Consider the following 26,550-nt stretch of genomic DNA (forward strand, 5'->3'; position numbering starts at 1 on the left):
TCCCAATTTAGTATTACCTGAAAATAACACGAATGGCTTTCTCCTCTCTTATAAAGAACAAACAAGAAGGCTAAATCACTCCTATTGCACCCTGCCCCCATTTTATCTTCACTGCTGCTTTTTTCATCTCAATTCCATTTCATTATTACTTTCCCATAGCTTCTTACCATGTGCAAGTCACCCTACGTACAGCAGTAAAAAATGGATTCCTGAACCATCATTTACATCCCGGCATTTTCTCTTCCAGAAGCTTACAATTTTCTTTTGAGGCATGTTATAACAAAATCCTCTCTCTCTTGCCTCTTCATTCCCTAGCCCTTAGTCTCCAGCTGATGGCCAAGCAGGTTCATATAATATACATGCATCTCAACTTAACTCTCAGAACATATCCATATGACTCTGCCTTTCATTCATCCATTGCCTTGCATTCTTCCAAACATCTTTAGTATGTTTGGATTTGTTTCCTTCCTAGGATTATACACTTATGTTACAAATATATATTTTTAAATAATTTAAGACTGCCTGAATGCTTTTAAATTCCAGGTAAACTTCTTAGATTTTTAGAAAGATTTCTTTAGTCCTTCCTCCCCAACAAATTCATTAATTATCTTAAAGTCCAAAATGACCACTGTTTTGAATTAATTTCTTTTCTTCTTTTTTTCATATGTCTTTGTTCACATTTCCCTATATGGTTTAGCTATCATGATCTCTAAATAATAGTTACTATTAAAAAAACCACTAGGAAACAGTATTTTCTAAACATTGTCTTTAATTATCACAACTTCTGAGGCAGGAATACTATCTAAATAAGGTGATGTAGGACCCCTAGTCTCACTCCATACAATAATGCCTCTGTAATCTGAAATGAGCACGAGCAAGCCTGCTTTGGGTGTGGAAATAGGTAGCACTTTGGGTGTATTGTATAAACATATAAATGCAGGTATTCCTACTTGAGAACTCATGAGAGATACTTCAGTCATATTGCTTCCCTTGTTAAGTTTGGTCAGGTTAGTGTAGTTTTTACACCTGCCCTGTTCTGACACTTATTAGAATCCACCTTTGGTGCCCTGAGTGTCCTACTAGGATTGGAGCCACCTGAGCTACCTAATGCTGGACATGTTCTTGCTGGCCAAACCTCATTCCTGGATGGCTGTGCCTATGCAAAGGGGCAGTAGAACAGGAAGCCGATGTCAAGAACAATAACATGAAATAACAATAAGAATTATAACAGCTGATATTCACTTACAGGTTCTGCCAAGTGCTGTGTTGAGTGCTTTATACAATCATCTTAATTTATCCTGATAAACCATATGAGGAAAACACAATTGTGTCTACAAATTTAAGAAGTTTATCTCACAATTTGAAATTCATAAGTATTTCAGATATGTTAAGAATGTCTTCACTTCAGCCTCCGATCCTCTCTTACCTAGTTGAGAATCTCGGGCTTTCTGTTCATGCTTACATTGGCAGAGCAAAAAACAAATAGAAGCATATTGGATGTTTTTACTGTTAAGCAGTCTAATGCATGTATTTGCTCTAATAAAAGTATATTGCAGTTTGTGGTAGGGGTGCATAAATAGTGACCATATAATTTATCATCTAAACATGGACACTTTTAAGGCTGAAAGGGGATGTGAAGAATCTAACAGTTGTCAACTCATACGCATCAGGTGTAACTAGGACTGTCCCTAGGAGAGTAAGAAATGTGGTCACTTTATGTCTAAGCCATTGTCAGCCAGCTGTATAATATTGACATTTTTCTGGATGCAGATCAACTAGATGAGCATGTTATTTACCTATTATATGAAATACATGCAATGAATAGTTACAATATTTTCAAAATCACAAAGTGTGCATTTTACTACCCAATTAATTTTATTATAAGGAAATAATTGATAGTCAAGTTTTTACTCCAATTCTATTAGGAAGATTTCCAAAAATAATACAATATCACTTTACATTAGTAAGTTAGGTTAAAAAATTGTCCATTATCTTCACCTCATTACATGATTCAAGTGAGGGACAAAATAAAAGTTTTATAAATAACCAGAATATCAATTATAACAATATGATTTTCATACTTTTATATCATTGCTTATTTGTATTTAGATTTCATAGCGCATTAAGATACTCGTTGGATTATGTCAATTTTCTGCTTAGAGCCTTTCAAATTTTTGTATTCCCTCCTTACCCTGACATCAGGGCCTTCTGCAAACTTGTCTGTTTTGTGCTATCCAATATAGTAGACCACACAGGTGGCCATTTAAATTTAAAATTAATTAGAATTGAGTAAAATTAAAAATTTAATTCCTCCAGTATAGTAGGCACATTTCAAGTACTCAGTAGACTAGGTGGCTAGTGGCTGCTATATTAGACAATGCAAAATAGAAAATATTCATCATCACCAAAAGCTCTATCTAATAAACATTCCTAGACTTGTTATCATTGTTTTGCTCCAGAAAATTGCTGCTCTTGCCAAATTAGATTTGTTCCCATTATCTAACAGATTATACCTTGGTTTTTCTCAGCCATTTTTCTCAGTTTAACACTATGCCTTGGAAAACCTCTACTACTTGAAGAATTCATATATTTATCCATACAAAAAAAATTTTTTTTTTTTTTGTGATACCAGGAAGTTTGTCAGGTGTTAGAGAGACAAAGACAAGAAAGACAGTCCTTGCCCTGTGAATTCACAGTCTAATGGGGGAAAGTGACAAGCAGACAAGTGGGTAGAGATGATAGCTGCTAAGAGAGGTAGGCAGCAAGTTTCACAGGAGCAGATGAACACTCCTATCAGAAATTGGAAATTTACAGCAAATGCTCCTGTAAAGGATGGCGCATGATCTGAACCTAGAAGAATAGTAGGAGTTTGGAAAATGAAATACAAAGGAGAATGGAGACAAGTAGAATGACCTGAGAGAATATGGGCCAATTGGAAATTGAACATTGCTGTGGCTAGATTTCAATGTGCAGGAAGTTCACTGCAATACCAGATCATGACACCTGGATCACGTAAGAGCTCAGATGCCATGTTGAGAATGTTGGCTTTATTTGAAAACCTAAAAGGCCATTGACAGGGATGCAGGGCCTAAATGCAGGGATGTGACAAAGTCAGATTTGTGTTTTTGCACAGAATACCCTAGCAATAAAGAGGAGAGGGATTGGAGAAGAAAGACATTCAGAAGACCTAGTCATAATCTAGGTGACAAATAATAAGGGCCCAAATTAATGTAGTGGCTGTTGTGTAGGAGGGAAGGTTCTGAGAGACTACAGTGCATAATTGATTGATAATAGTTGTTAGGTATTGACCATTTCAGATACCATCTTCAGGTTGACGCCTTCCACATCAGAGAATCTCTGTGTTTAAATTATCCTGGCACTTATTTACTCATTTTTAGTACTAATTTCCACTACCGAGATCCTTGACACAAAAGACTATGGTATACACTTCTCATTATTCCTTACAGTGAGTAACCCAGATCTTTGCTTTAATGAGCACTTGGCATATATTTGATCACTGATAGATTGTCTTCAAATCAAAATTAACATTGTTGAGCAAATGTCTAAATGAACTCTAGTAACAAAGGACATATGAGAGAAATAATGAAAAGAAAGTTATGGGTGGCCAAGTTTAGAGCTTTCATATCACACTATGTTCCTTGGTTGTACTTTTCACAATGTTAATGAAATAACAAAAAGTTTAATTGTTGAGCCTTGGTCTTCCCCACTAGGGTATATACATTTTATTACCGTAGGAATCATGGCTGTCTTGCTTATTGTTGCATTCTAATTCCTAGAATGGTATCTACATCATAGTTGATGCTTAATAAATATTTAGGGAATGAATGAATCTGAACTTTACAGATGAGAGAGATATTATCATTTATGGACCACACATTATTTTCTGGGCATTATCCTAAGTGTATAGTTTTATAAATATTATGTCTTTTATTTATCAACATATTATAAGTATTAGTACACCAGGAAAATAAGTATCAGTAGCCCCTTTTTTCCAATTGAAGAAACTCTGGTTCAGAGGGCCTAGATGACTTACGATAATCAACGAATAGTAGTCCTGGAACTTGAAGGCAATTTCTTCTGTGTCCAAAATCCATAGTTTTTTTGCTATAGTAACTTGCCCTTTATCTTCTAAGTATGGAAATTCCATTTGGGAGAGGATATTTGTAATGCATAAGTATCATTGAGCATCAGATCTCCTTAGTGGGCTATTGTTTAGATTGGCAACCCCCTACTTAGTGCTTTTAAAGTACCAGCCATGGCTTGGAACACAACAATGGATAATAAATGGTCGCTGTCCTAAAGGACCTCCATACTACTGGTGGAGACAAATGCTCATGCAGATAATTTCAGCTGTACGGAATGGGTGAGTAAGTGGCCCAGAGAAATTCCTCAGCCCCAAACAATATGGGCTGCAACAAAAACTAGTCCAGTAGTTTAATATTCCTCAGCACTGATAAATATTAGAACAAGAAGTGAGATGAAATGAAATCAAGAAAGTTGATTAGGCTTTCTGTCCCAAATTACGATGCTTGAACTTAATTATGTAGACACTGAGAAATAGCCATTTTATGCGAGGTATTAAAATAGTTGTATCTGGTTGACTCTGGTTTCCATTTAAAAAATGGATTTAAACTATGGTAAGATTGGAGAGGTTTTATCTAGATAAGTATCTGAACTAAAACAATAGTAACAGAGATGGAGAGGAGGAGCTAGAGTCAAGAAACAGGAGGTAAATCTGTTTATAAAACTTTGTGGATGATGAATGAGGGAGACAAAGGAGTGGAGAGAAGTTTCCACATTCCAGTCTTGAGGGATGGGATTGATAGTGGTGACTTAACAGAAATTTGGAACAAATACGAGGCAGTTTTGTCAGTCTTGAAACTAAAATCAAACAAATACAACAAAACAAAAAGCACAGATCCTCTCTTGACCTCATTTCTTCTAGTTATCACTTCATTTCTCTGCTACCCCAATTGCAAAACTTCTTGAAAGTGTTACCTAGAGTTGCTGACTCCATTTTCTCTCCCCCTGTCCTATGAACTCCTCTAATAGTGTCTCTGCCCTCACCATTTCACTGAGACCATTCCTGTGTAGGTTACAAATGACTTTCATTTTGTCAAAACTGAATATTTTCATCATCTTTCTTATCTTATTTGACTCAAAGCAGCATAGCCAGATATTCATTCTCTCCTTCTTAAAACACATTTGTCTCTTAACCTCTAATACTCTGGTTATTTCTCTTCTTAAGCTCAGTCGCTAACTCATTCTCTTGTGATTCTCAAACCTTGGAGTGAACCAGTGTGCCACTGTCCCCTCCCTTTATAGCAACATAATCCACCTAATAGACCTATCTTGTCCCCCAGCTTTAAATACAAGTCATATCCAGTAACTTCTAAATTTATATCATCTGCCTTATACTTTCCATTGAATTCCAAACTGTACTTCTCCAAATTCCTGATACCTCCATAGGTATATCAATAATAATCTCACACATGTCAAGACATGGTTGTTTTTGTTTTGTTTTGTTTTTTGAGAGAGAGCACATGAGAGAGCGTGAGCACACAAGTTGAGGAGGGGCAGAGGGAGAGGGAGAGAATCCTAAGCAGGCCCCATGCTCAGCATGGAGCCCGACACGGAGCTTGATCTCACCACCCTTGAGATCATGACCTGAGTGGAAATCAAGAGTCGGATGCTTAACCTACTGAGCCACCCAGGCGCCCCAAGACATGCTTTTGATATCTGTTTCTCTACCATCACTGCCACTCACACATCTATGATTTTAATGAATTATATCACATTGATCAAGCCTTGATTTGTCCCTTTTTGTCACTATTCTCAGTTTACCAGGGACTTTCGCCATTATCTCCAAATGTACCCCAAAATGGCATTGCTGCCACTTCTACTGGTACCGCTCTAGTCCAGCAAACCATTGTTGTATCTTAAACAGTCTAAATAAGCCACCTAAATGGTCTTCTTGTTGCCACTCCTCCTTGGTTGCAATTCATTTCCCACAATCAGAGTAATCTTATAAAGATACAAATTCTATCATATCACTCCACTGTTTCCCATTAAATCCTTCTTATACTGGCTTTAAAACCTCTACTGATCTAACACATTCTCTGACACATTCACCGTGTCTCATTATCCACTAGACTTGTAACCCAATAGACCTCTCTGTCCTCCTCAAACATGCTCAGTTCATTTACAACATTGGACTAGCTGTTCTTTCTGCTTGAACTGCTCTTCCAGACAACTTCATATGGCTGCCTCCATCTTGTCATTCAATCTCAGCTCAAATGCCTCCTCCTCAGTGAAACCTCTTTAGACCCCCAGTGACTATCACATCCAGTTAATTCTCTGCATAGCATGTATCATAATCTGTTGTCTTCTATTGTTTATTTTGGTATAGATTGTCTCTCTGTCTCTGACCTCACTTACCACACACAAACTAGAAAAACTGTGTGAGAGTGGGGATTTCCTGTTCCTCACTGCTATATCCCTAAGTCCTACAATAGGCAACGTGATAAATAAGTCTAAAGCGAAAGCTAAAGATGGAAACTGGAGGGCATGGTAAGCGGACTGAAAGACAATGGCAGACACATGAAATATGCTAACATGGTCTTTGGTTAGGTGAACTATTATGAGGTAATATATGTCACAGAAGCCACAAAAAAATAGAAAGTATTCAAGAAGAAATCAGTGCAAAACTATATCAAAAGTAGTATAGACCCAGTAAAATAGTGATTTCGAAAAGTGTTCAATGTGTCTTGCAAAATACATGGTCTTGTCTCTCGTGACTTTGGTCACAGTCGTTTCAGAGAAGTGGAGAGACAGCTGAAGGCAGAGTGTAGGAGTGTCTGGAGAGAGAAATGGAAGGAAAGCCCCAAAAGGAAAAGGGAGTAAAAACACTTTTTCAATAAGCTTGACTGAGAAAGAAGAGATGGAGTGTCAGTTAGGGAGGTACTCTGGATGGAAAAATGGCATGATGTGCTGAGAGATATTTGAGGGAAAAGAAATAATAGAAAGAACTTGAGGATAAAGAAGAAATGCAGCCAAGTCCCAGAGGTGGCTAACAGGAATGGAGATGGGCCTCAAGAGAAACAAGATGAATGAAAGGCAGATGCTTCTAGTTTGAGGTAGTTCATGTTGATGTTTTAAATTTTCTTGATTATGTGGCAAGTCAGCCTTCTGAAAAAAAAAAAAAAGGGAAGTTCGGCATTGGGTAGAATTCTTGCAGAGGGTAGTGAAAGTTTGGAATTTTTTTGTGAAGTAAGTGAGAGACATATCTGAAAAAAGAGTGGTAAAAACATTTTAATATGGTGAGATTGAGACCCACTGAATTTGAAAACCATGCACACAGTTGTACGGTATTAAAGAGAGCTCAGTATGTTGGGTGTAGGATTGGATGGGAGGAATTTGGAAATTAAGGACCAGAGAATTCTAAGGAGGTTCTGGCATAAAAGCAGAATTGAGTATATTGGTGAGAAATAGTTCAAGTGATCAATCAAGTATTCTAAACTGGCAAGGCCATGGGGCCTCTGGGAGGCTCAGAGTCAGTTAAGCGGCTGCCTTCAGCTTAGGTCATGATCTCAGGGTCCTGGGATCAAGCCCCAAGTTGGGCTCCCTGCTCAGTGGGGAGTCTGCTTTTCCCTCTCCCTCTGTCCCTCCCCCACCCTGGTCACTTGTCATTCAATAAATAAATAAAATTTTTAAAAAATAAATAAACTGGTGAGGCCAATAAATACTATTTTATTACTGTGGATTCAAATCAGAGAGTTAAACTACAAACGAAATTGTGGGTTGGGTAGGAAAACTTCATAAGGGTATGCTTTTAAAAATAAAAAGAGCATTTTTCTTTTCTGATAACATATATTTAAGTTTAACACCATCCCAAGGGAGGTGCCATGTACACTGGCAAGTTATATAGCCATGTAGGCATCTGGTTCTAAGGGCCAAAGGAAACTAACAACCAGCCCACACAGTCTGCTCCCTCTGGGCATGGGGAAGGGGAAGAGCATGTTTTTTTTTGTTTTTTTTTTTTTTTTTAAAGATTTTATTTATTTATTTACTTGAGAGAGAATGAGAGACAGAGAGCATGAGAGGGAGGAGGGTCAGAGGGAGAAGCAGACTCCCTGCCGAGCAGGGAGCCCGATGCGGGACTCGATCCTGGGACTCCAGGATCATGACCTGAGCCGATGGCAGTCGCTTAACCAACTGAGCCACCCAGGCGCCCAAGGGGAAGAGCATGTTTAATTCACACAGGCACAGGTCCAATGCAGAGGTAATCACTGTGAGTACTTTAGTGAACATCTTCTAGACGTTACTGGACAGCATAGGCAAATTTATGTAAATGGGATCACATTGGGCAGACTGTTTTGTAAGCTTTTCCTAAACCTGAAAAATATAATTCCATTTCATCTCCCTGTCAATGGGTATATCTATGAAGCTTAATTATGGCAGTGCTGAATGGTCCCATTATTTGTTATCTATCTATCTATCTATCTATCTATCTATCTATCTATCTATCTTATCATCTATCATCTGTCTTAGTTTCAGAGGTAGAATTTAGTGATTCATCAGTTGCATATAACACCCCATGTTCATTACATCAAGTGCCCTCCTTAATGCCCATCACCCAATTATCCCTTCCTCCCTCCCTCCTCCCCTCCAGCAATCCTGTTTGTTTCCTAGAGTTTGGCATCTCTTATGGTTTGCCTCCCTCTCAATTTTCATCTTACTTTATTTTTCCTTCCCTTCCCCTATGTTCATTTGTTTTGTTTCTTAAATTCCACATCTGAGTGAAATCATATGGCATTTGTCTTTCTCTGACTGACTTATTTTGCTTAGCATAATACCCTCTAGTTCCATCCATGTCATTGCAAATGGCAAGATTTCATTCTTTTTGATGGCTGGGTAATATTCCACTGTATATCTATACCACATCTTCTTTATCCATTCGTCTGTCAATGGACATCTGGGCTCTTTGCATAGTTTGACTACTGTGGACATTGCTGTTATAAACGTTGGGGTGCAGGTGCCCCTTTGAATCACTATTTTTGTATCCTTTGGATAAATACCTAGTAGTGCAATTGTTGGGTCTTTGGGTAGCTCTATTTTTAAATTTATGGGGAAACTCCATATTGTTTTCCAGAGTGGCTGCACCAATTTGCATTCCCACCAACAGTGTAAGAGAGAGTTCCCCTTTCTCTGCATCCTCACCAACATCTATTGTTTCCTGAGTTGTTAACTTTAGCCATACTGACCAGTGTGAGGTGGTATCTTACTGTGGCTTTGATTTGTATTTCCCTGATGCCGAGTGATGTTGAACATTTTTTCATGTGTCTGTTGGCCACTTATATATCTCTTTTGGAGAAATGTCTGTTCATGTCTTCTGCCCATTTCTTCATGGATTTTTTTGGTTTTTGGGTGTTGAGTTTAAGTTCTTTATAGATTTTGGATACTAGCCCTTTATCTGATAAGACATTTGCAATTATCTTCTCCCAGTCTGTAGGTTGCCTTTTAGTTTTGTACTATTCCCCTTTGCTGTGCAAAAGCTTTTTATCTTGATGAAGTCCCAATAGCTCATTTTTGCTTTTGTTTCTATTGCCTTTGGAGACGTGTCTAGCAGGAAGTTGCTGTGGCTGAGGTCAAAGAGGTTGCTGCCTGTGTTTTCTTCTAGGATTTTGATGGATTCCTGTCTCACATTTAGGTCTTTCATCCATTTTGAGTTTATTTTTGTGTATGGTGGAAGAAAGTGAAGCAAGGAATCGATCCCATTTACAATTGCACCTTTATTTGTTTAGTGGATAATCTAATGATAAATATTTAGGTTCTTAAGAAATATGATTCCATTTTAATTGCACCATTATTTGTTTAATGGATAATCTAATGATAAATATTTAGGTTCTTAAGAAATATGATTCCATTTTATATTCCTACCAGTAGCATATGATAGTGTCCAATTTTTTCAATCTCATCCAAACTAGCTTTTAAAAAATCTTGAATAGGGGGTGCCTGGGTGGCTCAGTTGGTTGGGCGACTGCCTTCAGCTCAGGTCATGATCCTGGAGTCCCGGGATCAAGTTCCGCATGGGGTCCCGGCTCGGCAGGGAGCCTGCTTCTCCCTCTGACCCTCTCCCCTCTCATGCTGTTTCTCTCTCTCTCAAGTAAATAAATAAATAAAATCTTTAAAAAAAAAAAATCTTGCATAGGGATGCCTGGGTGGCTCAGTCAGTTAAGCGTCTGCCTTTGGCTGGAGTGCCTGGGTGGATCAGTCGGTTAAGTGTCTGCCTTTGGCTCAGGTCGTTATCCCAGGGTCCTGGGATCCAGCCCTACATCGGGCTCCCTGCTCAGTGGGGAGCCTGCTTCTCCCTCTGCCTGCCGCTCCCCCTGCTTGTGCACTCTCTCTCACACAAATAAATTAATAAAATCTTAAAAAAAAAACCTTAAAAAAATCTTGAATATTTTGGCCAATTTTATAGACAAAAATATCTCAATGTTATTTTTAATTCTTTGATTATTTGATATATTGGGCATATTCATTTGTATTTCTTTTCTAGTAGATTTTCTATTCACCACTAAGAATCAGTAAAGTATGGAGATGAAGCTCACAGATTCTCAAATCAGTGTATCCATGTTGGAAGACGAACTAGCTATATGACCTTGATCTCATTAATTAGCCCTTCTACCTCAAGTTTTTCTGAGGATTTAGATAAGTTAATATAAATAAAATGCTTAGAAAATTATCTACAGATAGTAAATGCCATTTAAGTAGTAACTCTTGTTTTTATTATTCAAATCACTTAATCTTGCTTTTTCTTAGTATAGCATTTTAGTTAAGACTGTGGGTTCTGCAATCAGATGGGATTTGATCATTGGCTCTCCAAATACCAGCCTTATGACTGAGCAAGCTACTTCATCTCTCTGAGCTTCAGTTTACTTATCTTGGAATCTTCTTAGTATAGTTAGTATAGTTATGAGAATTAATGGGTTAATTCTTGGAATACATTTTGCAAAGTAACTGGCATAAATACTCACTAAATAGCAACTACTGTTAATGTTGCAGTGATTTCTTTATAGTGTATATTATAAACAGTAATCTTTGTTATATACATTTTAATTTCTTTTCTACTGTATCTGTCAGGGTCCCAACAGAAAACACATGGCCCAATCATACTAGGATAACCTGAGAAAGATTCATTTATGAAGATTGTAGGACCATGTTTTAAAAAGGTATGGTGGAGGGAGGATACCACAGGGGATTATGCAGTAACCTAGAGTGGACACCTCTAGGGTGAAAGGACAAAGGGAAGAAGAGATTTCTGGAAATTGAGAATAACAGTGGACATTGACTGAGCAACACAACAAGTGCTAAGCGATCACCAAGCCTGCTAGGGCTTCCCATGGTAAAGCCCAAGGGAAACCAGAGAACCCCCAGGAGCCACTGATTCAGTCAAATTCAATTTCTGGAGGCCTTGGAGGCCTATTCGGTCACAGGGATAGAGAGTAGATTAAAAAAAGGATGGAAAGTAGATCTCAAGGGGCAAAGCTATAGTGTCATTTTTACTTTTGTTCATGTTCCCTTTTGCCAAATATTCACATCTAATTTTTTAAATCAAATTGGTTAAATTTCTTTATAGTGTTTGGTATTGAGGTCACATTTAGGCTATCCCTGTTCCAAGATTATAAAAAATATTCTTTCATACTTTTTCTATGTCTATACTTGTATAGTTTCCTTTCTTATATTTAAATATAGATCTGTCTGAAATGTATTCCACATTCTTTTCATGTCTCAAATGTCTAACTAGTTATTTGAATGCAATTTATTAAATTATTCATTTGCTGGGGGTATACTTTGGATATTTTATTGTGATGGTGTGAGAACTCAAAGATTAGGGGCTAGAAGTAGGTGTTAATTTTCTAAATTGTGCTGGGGCTAAATGAGAAAGAGATGCTAATAGAGGACTAGGGAATCTACACATGTAAAAGATATTATAAAATTAAGGTGGAATCAGTAATATTTTAGGCTTTCATAAATATTATTTCCTTTGCCTATAATGGATTTCTCATCCCACCTACTATATCCTGAGACTTTTTCTGCTGATGGACCTTGTCTTGTCCTTTTATACTCATCCCAAATGTCAACTTTTAGGAAATGGCCCCATCTCCTCTCAGTCCATCTCTGTTCTTTGCTCCCAGGTACTCTGCATACTTTTCTTTTTAATTTCTCATATAACATTGTAATGATTACATGGATGTTGTGTCCTGGCTAAACTATGAGATCCTCCAAGGCATGGCTATGTCATTGTGAGTGTTGATTTCCCAGTTTCTGGATCATGTCCTGGAATGCCCAAAGATAATGCCATAAGTAATGTGTATCCCACAGTGAATAAAACTGACATAGGGCTAACTGAGGTTATGGAAATTCTCCAGGGCTGAGAGGCAAGGGTCATGTAGAGAGCTATAGTTCATGTTGAGATAATTCATAAAATAGAAGTCAAGTGGGAAAGGGAGAGTCAGCCAAGTTCACCAGCAGGCTTGGAATTACTAGGAGGATTTGGCTTGGGGTGGGAGATGGATAACCAGGTGTGTGGAAGAGTGAAGGTCAGCAGCAGGCAGTTAGCTGAGGTGTGACGGTCCAACTATTCTGTGACTCAGGGAAAAGAGGGGCTGTGCAAGGTCAGAAAGGAAATGGCATTCTGAAGGAGGAGAAAAGGGTCTATATTCCCTCCTCAAATCCTATCTTTATCATTTCACATAGGATTGTACACATTTTGAAGGTTTAGAATTTCTTCTGGGTGCTATTTCACTTGTAGCAGACACTTAATTACAATGGGAGTGGGTGGGTTCGATCACTGAACCAGGAGGAGGACTAGGCCTGAATGGGAGATTCCAGAATTCGTGTCACGACTGGTTAGGCATTTAAATAGGCCCATTGACTCCTTTACTAAATACGTTTGATCTTGGTCTCTACCTAATGTGGGGCTCTTAATCTATTTAAAAAAATCAAATATGAGATGATACTGTTAATTAAACTTATTGTGGTAATCATTTCACAATATATATTAAGTCAAATCCTTATGCTGTACACCTTAAAATTACGCAGTACTGAATGTCAATTATATCTCAATGAAACTGGAAAAAGCAAATAGCATCAATTATAAATTGTCATGTCAATATTTTTAATGAATCTTGTGTGTAGTATCCAGTCTTAAGATTATATAAATAAGTTGAGTCATGTTGAAGACCTCTTATCCATAATTTTATTGTGCTTACATGTAGTCTCTTTTTACCTCATTCCTTTTACTTTATTTGTTGTAAATGAGCATTGAGAGTTTTAGGTAGGAAAGTATGCATGTTTTCATCAACAATCTACAGGTATATATATATGTTTTTCATATTAAAAATAGATTACATGCAAAAGTTGCAAATTGCTATTTACATTCTGCAGATACAGAAGGATTTTCTGAGCTCCATCAGTGCCCTTCTCCGATACACATATTTACACCACCTCTTTTGGGTTAGAAGCCACATAACTGAATAAACAGCAACACTAAGAACTAACAATGTTAAACAGAGTCAATACTCACATAGATAGCACTTACTACATTTCAGGGGCTTTTCTGTGCCATGGGTGTACTCAATTCACTTCATCTTCACATCAGTTCTATGAAATACACATAATTATTATCTTTATTTCTAAAGATGAGGAAACTGAGGCACAGAGATGTTACTCATACAAGATTATATAAGTAGTAAGTAGAAGGGTAGGACTTGAACCCAGGCAGTCTGGCTCCAGATTCCAATATTGCTCCCAAGATCGACATATAATCCAAATTATGGTGGCACGAGCTCTCATGTGTTAGAAAGTAGTGCCAACATTATTTTCCAGCTTGTTCTGAGAGTTTCCCTGGGCATTGCCAATTGTGCTGGGGACAGATGTCCATTGATCGAAAGCCTCATTACCCGACTCTGATTTGGAGAGATAACTTTACCTTTCATTTGTCTGCTTCTCCCTAATCATCAGAAATGCTCTTATACCCCACAATGCATAGGATCCTAGAAAATAACTTTAATATTTTAATGAAAGTTTAGATGCAATTCAAAGAAAGAACTTCCATAAATGAACTTTTTACCACGGCAGGTAGTCCAGACCCATCCTTAGATTTCCTCTCGTGTTGTGCTCCTTGTTTATTCCTGTCCCACCTCCCTGGGGCCTTGAGAAGCTCTGCCCATCAGGAGTTGTTCAGGCTGCCTCCTAGACTTCTGAAATGGGCCTCAGTTCAAACTGTTAACAGTGTTTGCCTTTTGTTTTGAATGGATAATATAATGGTGAGTTAGGAGAGGGCTTATCACAGATTGTGATCACCATATTGCCTTAAACTAAAAGTTCTCACATTTTGAAATTTGCAGCTTTCCTGCACATGACTTTTTTTTTTTTTTTTATTAAAGATTTTTATTTATTTATTTGACAGAGAGAGACAGCGAGAGAGGGAACACAAGCAGGGGGAGTGGGAGAGGGAGAAGCAGGCTTCCCGCCGAGCAGGGAGCCCGATACGGGGCTCGATCCCAGGACCCTGGGATCATGACCCGAGCCGAAGGCAGACGCTTAACGACTGAGCCACCCAGGCGCCCCCTGCACATGACTCTTACATTTTCAGAGTACAGATCTTCAGATTAGACATTTTACTATTTACTAAATAGGAAGGGTTGTTTCTTTATTGTGTCCTTCTGTTTTTGTCATTTTATTCTCGTTTATTTTTAACACTAAAAATGAACATGTAACTCCAAGTTTTAGAACTTGAATTTAGTCCCAAATCTTACCACTTACCAGTTATGTGGCTTTTGGCAAATTCTTTGAACTCTGATTCTGTTTCATTGAATATAAAATAATGCAAAACTTTCACATTATACTTTAATGATACGCTCCAAGAAAATACAACTTAAACCAAAATACTTATAAAAAGAATTGTTTCCATAAAAATCAATGTAAAAATCAAGAGAGATTCCCAGATACTCATTATCCCAGACATGTTAGGCCCATTGCTTAATCCTGCCACTCCTCTTCCTACCCTACCTCCCTGCAAATGCTTAAATCGCACAGCTTCTCACCTTAATGAACATACAAGATCATACATTCAAACTCCTACCATGGCCACTAAGGTGGCATATCATGTGGCTTCTACTTATCCTCTTTCACTTGATTTCTTATTATTCAAATACTTGCTCATTCTGCTCTAGTCACATGCTTTTGTTCTGGTCTCTGAATATGCTAAGTTCATTCCTGCCTTACAGCTTTTGCAAGAAGCTATTCTTTCTGCCTGAGATATTCTTCCCCAAATCTTCCTATAGATGATTCTTGCTTGCAATTAAATCTTAGCTCAAATGTTACACTGTCAGAGAGGCCCTGACCGTCTACCCCATCCTATCACTGAGAATCACATTAGCCTGTTTTTGTTTCTCCATAACACTTACTACTACCTGAAGTTACTTTATTTGCTGCTGTACATTGTCTGTCTCCCATAACTAAAGTGTATGCTCCTTGTGCACACGGACCATGTCTGCCATTTTCACGGTCCTATCCCAATGTGTATTTGGGATAGATACAGAGCCTCACACATGGTAAACCTTCAATCAATATCTGGTTAATAGTGTTGAATAAATTAGAAATAATAATACATTTTTGACTTCTGGTTTGATGGAAGAATTATGCAGACACACTAAGCTGTGGCCCCAAAGGAAATTACTTTAGTAATCGATTCCTAAAAAAGAGTAGAGGGGGTGGGTGCTTGCAAAGGATCATTAACCTCCACCTTCATCAACTCTGTATCTACTTTCAAGAGTAGAGTCAGAGGCAGGGCTCACAGTTTAAGGAAGTTTAAGGAAGACCTAAAACCCCTGTATCCTTGTTGTCTTTCTTGAAGAGTCAACAGACAAATGAAGTAAAGATTGATTTTGAATTTTATCATAATGGGCCTTTTGTTTATTCCTAGCCAAAGTACTTGTATGACTTATGGCAGTAATGTTAGTGCAAAATACAAATACTGATAACAAAATGGGATGTGTATAAGTGAGAAGGGTAATTATAAAAGAAGCTGTAAAGGGATGATACACTATAGCCAGACCTCTTTCATCTAATACATAGTGAAACCTCATATCCAGAAATTCTGACATAAGAGGACTGGGTGGGGCCTGGCCATTGGTATTTTTGGTAAACTATCCAGGCTATTAAAACGAGTTGCCATTAGTGAGAACGACTGATCTAGACCAGCCTCTTCCTAGTTTAAAATATAACTCAGAAACCCCTATGATGTTTTTACATAATGCTTTCTGTGCTTCTTATTGATTTTTGCATTGGAATTTTTCAACAATTAAAAAAACTACAGTTATGCCCAGTTATAGAAACCTGATAATAAAAATTAGACAGACATGCTTTTAAAGCCTGTTTGATTACATTCTGAATGTTATAAAGTTCTAACTTTTCATTTAATTGATAATGGGCATAGTACGAAATGTCATGAGTTTCTTAATATTCTTTTGAGAATTTAATATAAAGAGCATTTTCATAGAATCATATCAATAAAGAATAATTAGATGAAAGCAAAATATTTTTAGAGTTTTTCTATTTTTGTACAAGCATACTAAAAGCTAGCTTTTTATTTAAAGTATCATAAATAAATTTCAGTTATTTAGTAGAAATTAATGAATAAAAATAACTTTCTTTAAATGACATTTTAAATATCATTCCCCAGGAATTCAGACGATATTCTCAAAGCAAATGAAGACTTCGAATTAATGTAAATATTATTTTTTTATGCCCATAGTGGGGGTTCTCTGGGTATTTAAAACATATATATACATCCTTTTTATCTTGACATGTACCCTTGATTTTGCTTGTGCTCTATGTGCTTAGCAATGGACTGCTTGTCTTCTTTAATGAGTATTTATTTATCACCTATCAGTGCTGGGAGATTAGTCACTGGGCATCAGCCTAGGATTCCTGCCCTCTTGAACCTTACAGTTTGGTCCACTGTTTCTCAAACTTGATTGTGTATACAAGTCACCTGCATCCTGCGAAAATCCAATCTCTGATATAGTAGATGTGGTGCATGGCCTGAGAGTTTGCATTCTGATAAGCTCCCAGTCTTGCTGCTGGTCTGTGGATCACACTTAAAGTAGAAGACTTCATCCCTCCTTGGTGGTTTTAAGCTTCAGTGGCTCCCATTATTTAATTAGTCCCAACCTATAGTTTTCTTATGAAGTGTACTATTTAAATCATATTCAGCATACTCATTTTTTATCTTGTTGTAGTTCTGTTCTCTAACTCAATTATAACTTGTCTGAAAGCAAGAACCAAGTTTTGCATTTCTTTATCTCCCATAATGCCTGGTGTGCCTGGGATCAGAGGAACTACTCAGTGAATACTTAACTGGGTGATACTCCATGATTTAGGTTTAACTCTGCATAAAAGCTGAAGGGGGCATCAGAAGATTTCTCAAAAACCCTAATGTAACCAGACTGAAGATCAGATGGATTTGGAGATAGTAATCTTTCCACTGAAAGGACTTCTGAGGAATTCTGACCTCCTTCACAACACACCCTAATAGCCCATCTCCTTTTTGTTTTTGGCATGTGATTCAAATAGAGGACATGCAGCAGGACAGGACCCCCTCGCCAACAGGAAGCAGCTCGCAGACAGTGTCCACAGATTAAAAAGGTTTGTGGAGAGAAACCAGCGGTGTGCCGAATCTGCAGAAAAGGTTTGTGGGGAAAATACAGGTTCTGATTATTCCCACAGTGCCTCTTCTGAACAGAAATGGGAATTGTGGGCTTCACTGTATTATTTTAATGAGCCTTACACAGTGTATTACAGACCCCAAAGTGGTCAGAAAGCCGCAGTACAGCCACATGTATATTTCACAGGTCTGTACGCTATGGCTTTCAGATTTCAAATAGTTTCATCCCTAGGCTTTGGCCATTTGTTACAATAATGCAAGTGTGCATGAGCACAAGCACTGTTATTTATTACATACACGCCCACCAAGTGCTACCTAGCATCCGCATTTTCACGTTTTTCTTTTCTTTTTTGAGAAATGCCTTCTCCCCAGCTGACCTTACAGAAATGCGTTTTTGTGAGTTAAACTGCCTTCTCGGAGCACTGACTCTTACATGCATATAGTGAGATTTCTGTCATGTTGCAAAGGGGCCATTTTCCTTGGTGACACGAGCCTTTTTCAACTGCTTCACACTTGCAGCTGCCTTTTATTCCTTTATGTGAGTGACTCAGTGTGAAAATGACAATTAGTTCTCAATACTGAATGAATTATAGAGAAACCCAGAAGGCCAAAATCCAAGAAGCAACATCCTGTTTGAAGGATGGTGAACCTTATTCTAAGCCACTGTTTGTCTGTTGGTTTGTTTTTCGTCTCTGATGAATAAAACCAACAGCATCATCTCATACGCATCGCCTGCAAGAGAGTGGGTCTTGAGAGTTGAGTCAATGCTGAACACTTTATTTAGACTGCAAATTATCTAGCTACCTCTGCAGACTGCGAAATCAACTGGAAGCTTTTCAACATTTAATTAAGCAGGACAAAAGAAAGTCCCAGTAATAACCGTGTGAAACTGCTGGAGAAAAATTATGAATACAAAGGGAGAAATCATCAGTAATTAACCCCAATCTGAGACTACAGAGGAGACTCCAAAACAAGAGGGGAGCACATGCAAATAATACTAAATTTGCTTGTCTTGAATGATTTTGTGTTTAACTTAACTATAAATTCACAAGAACAGTGGCCCAATTGCTAGGGGGAAGAATGTTCCACGTAGCAATTTCCCAAACCTTCATAGGGAAGATGAGTTTCACATTTAATGTGAGCTTTTCCTTTTGCTTCATGGGTGGATTTTTACAGTATTATGTTAAGTTATTATCCCCTGCTGAGATATTGTGAGGGGGAAAAAAAGGAATAATGGATATGGGGTTTGGGGGTTAAGGAAGGGAGGGAAATCTGCCTATGAATCTGCAGAGATCCTTTAGCATCTGAGAAAACGGTCTTTCCTCACTGCTAGTCAACCTGGAGAGTTCTCTTTTTTTAAATTCTAGCTTGTATATTTTCTTTAAGGACAACTTCCATGACCCCCAGGGTTTGTCTGTTCTTAGTATTTTGAAGCACCTCTATTGATGAGTAAGTTTCACCATTACCCTTTGACTATTTAGTCTCCACTATGACTCATTTTTCTCCCCCTTTTAGCTTTTCTTCAGCTCCTTTAAGACATAACCTGGATCTGATGCTATTCATTTTCATATTCCAGCTCCTAGGATGGTGCCTGACTACATGTTAGCTTAATAAAAGTTTCTGAATTTTCAGTTTCTGAATTTTCAGTGCTGAGCTTTGTACCCCTCTTTGCTCCCTACAGAGGCAAAATTATTGGGACTCATGGAATAAAGTGACATTGACTAAATATTAGGATCAGCTGATTTTCAAAAAGACTTAACCTCAATATCATAAACACAGACTGACATTTCAAAAGAGCCATCTTGAAAATAAAAGAAATAGGTCTTATTTGAGGAAATGCTTGCTTTCTAAAGAACACCTGTAATACTGATACATTGCCATGTAGATTCTGAGAGTTCAGTAAATATTGATTCATAGAAGTCTGTTTTGTGCTGTCGAATTAATAATTACAGGTGTAAAGATAGTGGGTAGTAATGAGTTTTATTTCCAGGATGTTGAGATTTAGGGAAATTGAATGTATTAAATAGACCTACAAATCATAGAATGGAGACCTACAGTAGGGCCATCTGTTACATTATCAGTTACAAGGCTTTATGTGATATATATATAGTAGCCCATAGTAAACACTCTCATGCTTGAAGAAATTCAAATTTTGAACTTTTTGGGATTATTATTAACTCTGAAGACTTGGGAAATGTATAGTTATACCTACCTTTTAGGTAAAATACAAACCATGTAGAGAAATTGGCCTCAATTTGAATGAGGTACAAGTAGCCCTTTATATTTATCTGACCATAAAATAGCAACTGTAATTTTCCTTTAAATTAGTTCACAGTTTATAATTTTAATGCCAGGACTGCTTCCTTAATTATTTTAAACTTGATTTTTTTTTTTTTTTTTTCCCTAAAGTACTAGTTTATTGCTGGAATGTTATCTGTTGTTCAATAATGGTACTTGTAATTTAAATAGATGACACATTGTCAGGTTTCATAGTGAGTTAAAGTATATTTTTTAAACAGGGGTGTTATTTTTGAAAATAACTTCCTAAGCCATTGTTAAAACTGTTATTTTGAGAATTAAAGAGAATTTGGCCTAATGATTGTTTAAACAAATTCCTGTGCTAATAGCATTCTACCATTGTAAATATCAGCTCTGAATGACATTACATATTTCAGTAAAAGTAACCCCCTGGTAATTGATTCTTGACTCATATTCTTTAACTTATTATGAATTGGGATTAGTCTCGGTTGTTTAATTTTCCTGCCTCTGTGCATTTCCTCAAACTGTTCTCTCCACCTGGAATACCTTTCCTTCTTATCTCTGTCTATTTAAATCCCAACCATTTTTAAGTTTCAATTCAATTGTCATTCATAGAGTGTATGGAAGCCGGTGCCTTACCTTTGTAGGTATTCACTAAGCATCCATTGGCTTTTTCTCTTCCAGGAAGGATTTGTAGTCCAGGCCATAATTATTTCTCCTTCTAGTATGCAGCCCCAGTAATTGCATTAAACATTCACTTAATAATACAAATTCAACTGAATATGCATGGATTGGGATTGGGGAGAGAGAGAGAAAGGTTTTAAACAGAGGTTGATTTTTTTTTTATTATGTTTGTTAATCACCATACATTACATCATTAGTTTTTGATGTAGTGTTCCACGATTCATTGTTTGCGTATAACACCCAGTGCTTGATTTTATAGCCCCTAACCATATCCCATTCCATTCAAAGCAAATGTCCTGAATGAGCGTGAGTTCCTAGGCGGGTTCCCTTAGCTGTTCTCAATTACCTGTATCTCAGATGGTAAGATCCCACTGCTATGCTGGGTTCATTCAATGTGACCCCATACAGGCTTATGCTTGATTTGATGATCAAACAACAAAACAACTATTTGTTCCAACACTGAAGTGGAGCCTGACCGAATAGGATTTGATGAACAACTCAGTCTTCAATAAGTTGTCTTCCCAAAGAGTTTTCTGGGAAAATTTAAAACTCTATACAATATATTTCCTCTGACTCACTGACTTTATAGTCTAAGCTTCACTTTAAATGTGACTTCACTGTATCATATTATAAATACTTCTTTCATATCCATTTTCTCTGTTAAATGATTATGGTAGATTGGATTCCTGCTTTCAATTCTCATTCTCTTTCTCTCATTAACATTTCACTTCCCCATTTTTGCCATGGCTTTAGGGCAAACAGATTTTACTTCTTCACCTTTATCTGTTGGTCTTGATGGTGATGAGACACAGCAGAGACTTTAAATATGCTAGTGAATATTGCTTTTTCTCTTGTGTTCTTATGGTTCACCATGAGAAGTACAGGGTCCCAGTAGCAACCTTTTCAAGAATAAACACTTGTAGCAGTTGGGAGTGGAGTTATCTGATTCCACCCAACATCATCAAGACCCACAGCCAATCAATGGTGTATGCCCTTGTTTCTCATCTGTTCGAGGAGGATAATGGTGGTAGTAGCATAATATCCATAGCATAGGGTCTGTATTAAATGAGTCACTATGTATCTTAGAACAGTATCTGACACAAAGGAAGTGCTCAATAAGTGTCAATAATTATCATTACCATTAAGAAAAAATGTTTTAAGTAGGCTCCATGCCTAACATGGGGCTTGAATTCATGATCTCATGATCAAGAGTCTCATGTTCTACCAACTGAGCTAACCAGCCACCCCTGTCCTTGCCATTTTTAAGCATAGTTTAAATGCCTAAATATAGTATCTCAATATTAAAACTTTATCTCATAAGCACTATCATTGTTTTCAAACTGTAGAACAGAGTTAAAAATTTTACCCAAGGACACACTATTAAATAGCAAAGTGAGACTCAGAATGAGGACTTGTTAACTCTGGAGTTCACTTCTAACCACTAAGCGGTCTTTTTTATGTTACTTTTGCTACTTACCACATACATACCCCAAGGCAATGTGGAACAGAACCAGCTAACTGCTAAAATGGAAGGGAACAAAAGAGAAATAATACAGGACAGAAAAAGAACAATATCTCAGAATATTATCCCACCACACTAAGATTGTTGAGTAACCATAATGATTTTCACTTTGTTTCTAAGGGAGAACATAACAACCCCTAGAAAGTGTTTTCACAAATTTCCTTTTCTAATGTGGTTTTTAGGAGCCAGTACAAAATATATTTAGAAAAGAAGGAAAGCAAAGAAGATAGCCTCTTTGCAAACCAGGCTTATTAAAAATATTCACTTACTTGTATATGTGGATTTTTCACAGTATTTCAAGAGAAGTGAAGAGCGCTTTGTTGAAATGTTGTATTTTAAATCCTAATACTTATTGCCCAGGAGTGGTAAGGACATTAAATTTTCGTATGGAATTGAAGTCTCTGATTTAGGTAGCCTAGTCCTTTATCTGATGTCAAGGAAAATAGACTAACAGCTGATAGCTGTTTTCTCAGCTATCTTGGTTCTGCAAAGGCATTAATGGTTGAGTGTGGAAGGAAGAAAAGCCCATGTCATCTACTAGGATTATAGATATTTCCACAGGAAAGCATTTCTCGTTACATTTCAAAGTTATGCCGGGATCCCAACACAGTCTCACCAACAGTGGGACTACAAAGCCTTTGGGTAGGTAAGATTGGTAGCATTCCCCCTTGGTGAAGGGAGAACATCCAGTTATTCAGGCAGATGTTTTGACATGACCAGTGCACTAGAATGTTTTTGGTAAGTCTCTTTTCTAGAAGAGAGTTCCCTAAATTTTTAAAGGATATAATCCAATATTTATGACCTCTTACCCAAGGTTTGAAATAGAGGTCACCTGGGGCCAGACCAGGATTTTAGCTCACATACATAAGTCAATAGATGGAGAAAGACAATGGTGGCCAGGACTTTCTAGTCTGCCTATGGGTTAAAGTCTTCAGCTGCCTGTTCAGCAGTGGAGAGATTTGTCTGACACTCATTAACACTGTTATCTCTACCCTACATATTTGGATTTTGAGTATTTTTTTTTTAAGATTTTATTTATTTATTTGACAGAGAGAGAGAGAGTGCGAGAGAGGGAACACAAGCAGGAGTGGGAGAGGGAGAAGCAGGCTTCCCGCCGAGCAGGGAGCCCAATGTGGGGTTTGATCCCAGGACCCTGGGATCATGACCTGAGCTGAAGGCAGACGCTTAATGACTGAGCCACCCAGGCACCCGGATTTTTGGAGCCTTAGAAGGAGTCTGGAAAGAGGACACCCTACCCTAAGGATCAATGTTCCCACTGTGAGGCCAAAGAGAATAAATCTCATAGAAGATTCATTTCGAGATCTGGAAAGAACAATCTTTGCAATGTCTTGAAATTTCTGCCAGTTGAAGAGAAGTCAAGATGGAAAGTGAAGGGTTAGGAGAATATGCCACCCCAAAATATGACCATACGGTTCAGTATATGCTTTGGAATACTGATTATTTTGAGTTACAGGCACTTGAAAACCAGCAAATACAGGAAGAGGTTTCTGTAAATGCTCTGATTGCCTAAAGACAGATCCTTAAAGAACTTACTTGTCACAAATCCCCTCCCTGGGAGTTTCATCAACAGGGAAGACAGACCTTATCACAGGAGAGAGACTAGAAGTCGACACCACAGTCAGTTACACTTTATCATGAAAGGTCATACTTCCCATCTGTTCTTGTAAGGGCTCATCCATCTTCCCTAAACACCATTTACTCTCCCCTAAGAGGCCTACATCCCCTTTATCCTTTCAGTATTAACATGGTATTTCAGTCTGAATTCTATGCTACTTTGGGGAGTTACTCATTTTTTCCCAGGTATCTCCCTAGGGGAGGTATATGTGTTAATAAACTTCTGTTTGTTTTTTCCTAGTTAATCTGTCTTTTATTACAGGGGTCTCAGCTAAGAACTCAGAAGGATAGAGGGAAAAATCATTCCTCTCCCTTACAAAGGCATAGTCTACTCCTTACCATTAGCAACTCCCACCCCTAACCCAGTAAGAGAAATAAAGGTGGCCCTAGGTCAGATCCAACAGAGGAGAAACCCAAGGCTCTGCATCTCCTTTGGCTGCCAAAATGTAATTTCCATTTTGTTTGGAATGCAAATTTTCTTTTTTTGCTACTAGTTAGTTTGGGGAAGGATATTGCTCAATTTGACAAGCTGAAACATATTCTTGTAAATCCCCAGAAAACCAATGCAACCCCACCACAGCACATATTATAGTATCTCTTTGGCACTGAGATTTCTCAGCATTTTTCATTCCTTTCCAATGTGGGGGAAAAATTTACTACAACAGAAGTTTTCTTTTGGTGGATATGCTATAATTCTGCTAAAGCTTTTTGGTATGTTGGCTTTTGACCTAAAATAATGTCACAAGAGAAAGCATTCACATAATCTAGGCAAAGCATAAAAATGTAGAGAAGAGAAATAAACCTAATATTGAAGAGAAGACATTTTGAGCAAGATCTCTCAAAACTGATGAAATCACAGGCTCTTATATGCAAGGTTCTCTATGAGGAAGGGTGGGGCGGGAGTGAAATTTGCAGTAAAAAAATATGTAAGTTGATAACGAAAGGAGAAATTCTCAGAATGCTTTTCCAACGAGGGAGATTACTAACTACTAAACGCCAAGAGGTTGTGGTTATAACAGAAGTATGAACTCGTTTGTTCTGGCTTGATTCCCCTGGCCACAAGACAGGAGAAGAAAAACAGTGTGGTGAGAATATGGAGAGACAGGCCATCCTTGGGACTGTTTGCACATTGCCACATTTTACCTTTTCTTTGGTGAACATAGTACACCCAGGTAAGACTCTGAAGAACAACGTGAGGTATTGTGATCAAACAGCCCACCAAGCTCAGTGTATATCCCGCCAGATGATAACAATGTACTTCTAGATAACTATAGACGGCAGACTTACTCCCCAGAATAAATCCTTGCAGGTTTGCTACAGATTTGCCTCTGATGGCCTGCTGGTTTTTCTAAACCTGGCCTTGGGAATCAGTGCCAGTAAAATAGAACTTTTAGGTGAGCCCTAGAACCTGCAGCCCTTTCTACCAGCATGTTTTGTCAAGCATCTCTTTCATTTTCATCAGATCTAGGGGATCGGGGCTACTAGGCAGAGAAGTGAAAGGCGGACCCATTCTCTGTTTGGTTCCAATGGGGCAAGGATTCTCAAACTTTCATGTGCATCCAGGTCACCTGGAGGAACTGCTGACACAGACTGCTGGGCTCTACTCTCAGAGATTTTGATTCACTGGGTCTGAGATGAAGCCTGAGATTTTTTCAGGTGATCCTGATGATGCTAGTCTGGGGACCACACTTTAAGAATCACTGTAATAGGGGCGCCTGGGTGGCTCAGTCAGTTGGGCGTCTGCCTTCAGCTCAGGACATGATCCCAGGGTCCTGGGATCGAGCCCTGCATCAGGCTCCCTGTTAAGCTGAGAGCCTGCTTCTCACTCTCCCTCTGCTGCTCCCCCTGCTTGTGCTCTCTCTCTGTCTCTCTCTGTCAAATAAATAAATAAAATCTTTAAAAAAAAAAAAAAAAGAATCACTGTAATAGGCCAGAAAGAAGTGTTAGTGTCCAAGCAAGAACATTTCCAGGTGTGATGTTCAGACTTTGCACTTAAGGGGCCTGTAAGGGAAAGGAAGGCTCAGAGACCAAGGCTGAAATATGTGTGTAGTTTGGGAGCTAGAGGCACCCAGGCCATTTAAGGCTGGTCATTCAGATAGAATCATTTGCTGCATAATGCCTACATTATGAATCTACACTTAATATCAGCCTTAAATATTCTGTATCATTTTTATAGGAGATGATTGAGAAGCTATTTTTGCCATGAAAACATTTGGGGGGAATAAAAGGGGAAAAGGGTCTGTTTTAAACTGTGGGCATTTCAGGCCAGGGGACTCTAGGCAGCTCTAGTACAGGGCTGAACGACAACCAGAAACAGATGCAACATTTGCACTTGTCATATACTTGCCTTTTCCTAATTTTCCTTCGTTTACATCCTCCCTCCCTTGCTTCCTTCTACATAAACTCAAAAGCAAAATAAACAAGCCATTTTTAGGAAGTAAATGCCGTATACTTAAAATACATAGAAAAAATTATCACCATCTTTAAGGTGTGCATCTGCCAAATTTCAATCACGTAAGAAAATATGCTAAAGTAAACACTTGATCTTCTGACTCCGAAAGATTTGCTCCTTTTAGCATTCCACTGGGAGTACATCCAAAAAAATAAAAAATCTCTTCCCCTTCTAAGTAGGTAACCATTTAGCTTCTGACATGAAATAGCTAATAACCATCTCTTCCTTTTTAAAAGATTGAAA

The 26,550-nt window shown here is 38.0% G+C and overlaps 1 long non-coding RNA gene across 1 annotated transcript in view; it reads right to left on the reverse strand.

The window, feature by feature from the left end:
- LOC118533969 (uncharacterized) overlaps positions 1–26,550 on the reverse strand; it is a 105,962-nt gene that overhangs the window by 3,435 nt on the left and 75,977 nt on the right. The window contains exon 2 of the long non-coding RNA XR_004916442.2: positions 13,625–13,686. This is a non-coding gene — a long non-coding RNA (uncharacterized LOC118533969). The remainder of the gene's footprint in view (positions 1–13,624; positions 13,687–26,550) is intronic.

The sequence above is a fragment of the Halichoerus grypus genome, chromosome 5 (assembly GCF_964656455.1).
Source record: "Halichoerus grypus chromosome 5, mHalGry1.hap1.1, whole genome shotgun sequence".
Classification (NCBI taxonomy): domain Eukaryota; kingdom Metazoa; phylum Chordata; class Mammalia; order Carnivora; family Phocidae; genus Halichoerus; species Halichoerus grypus.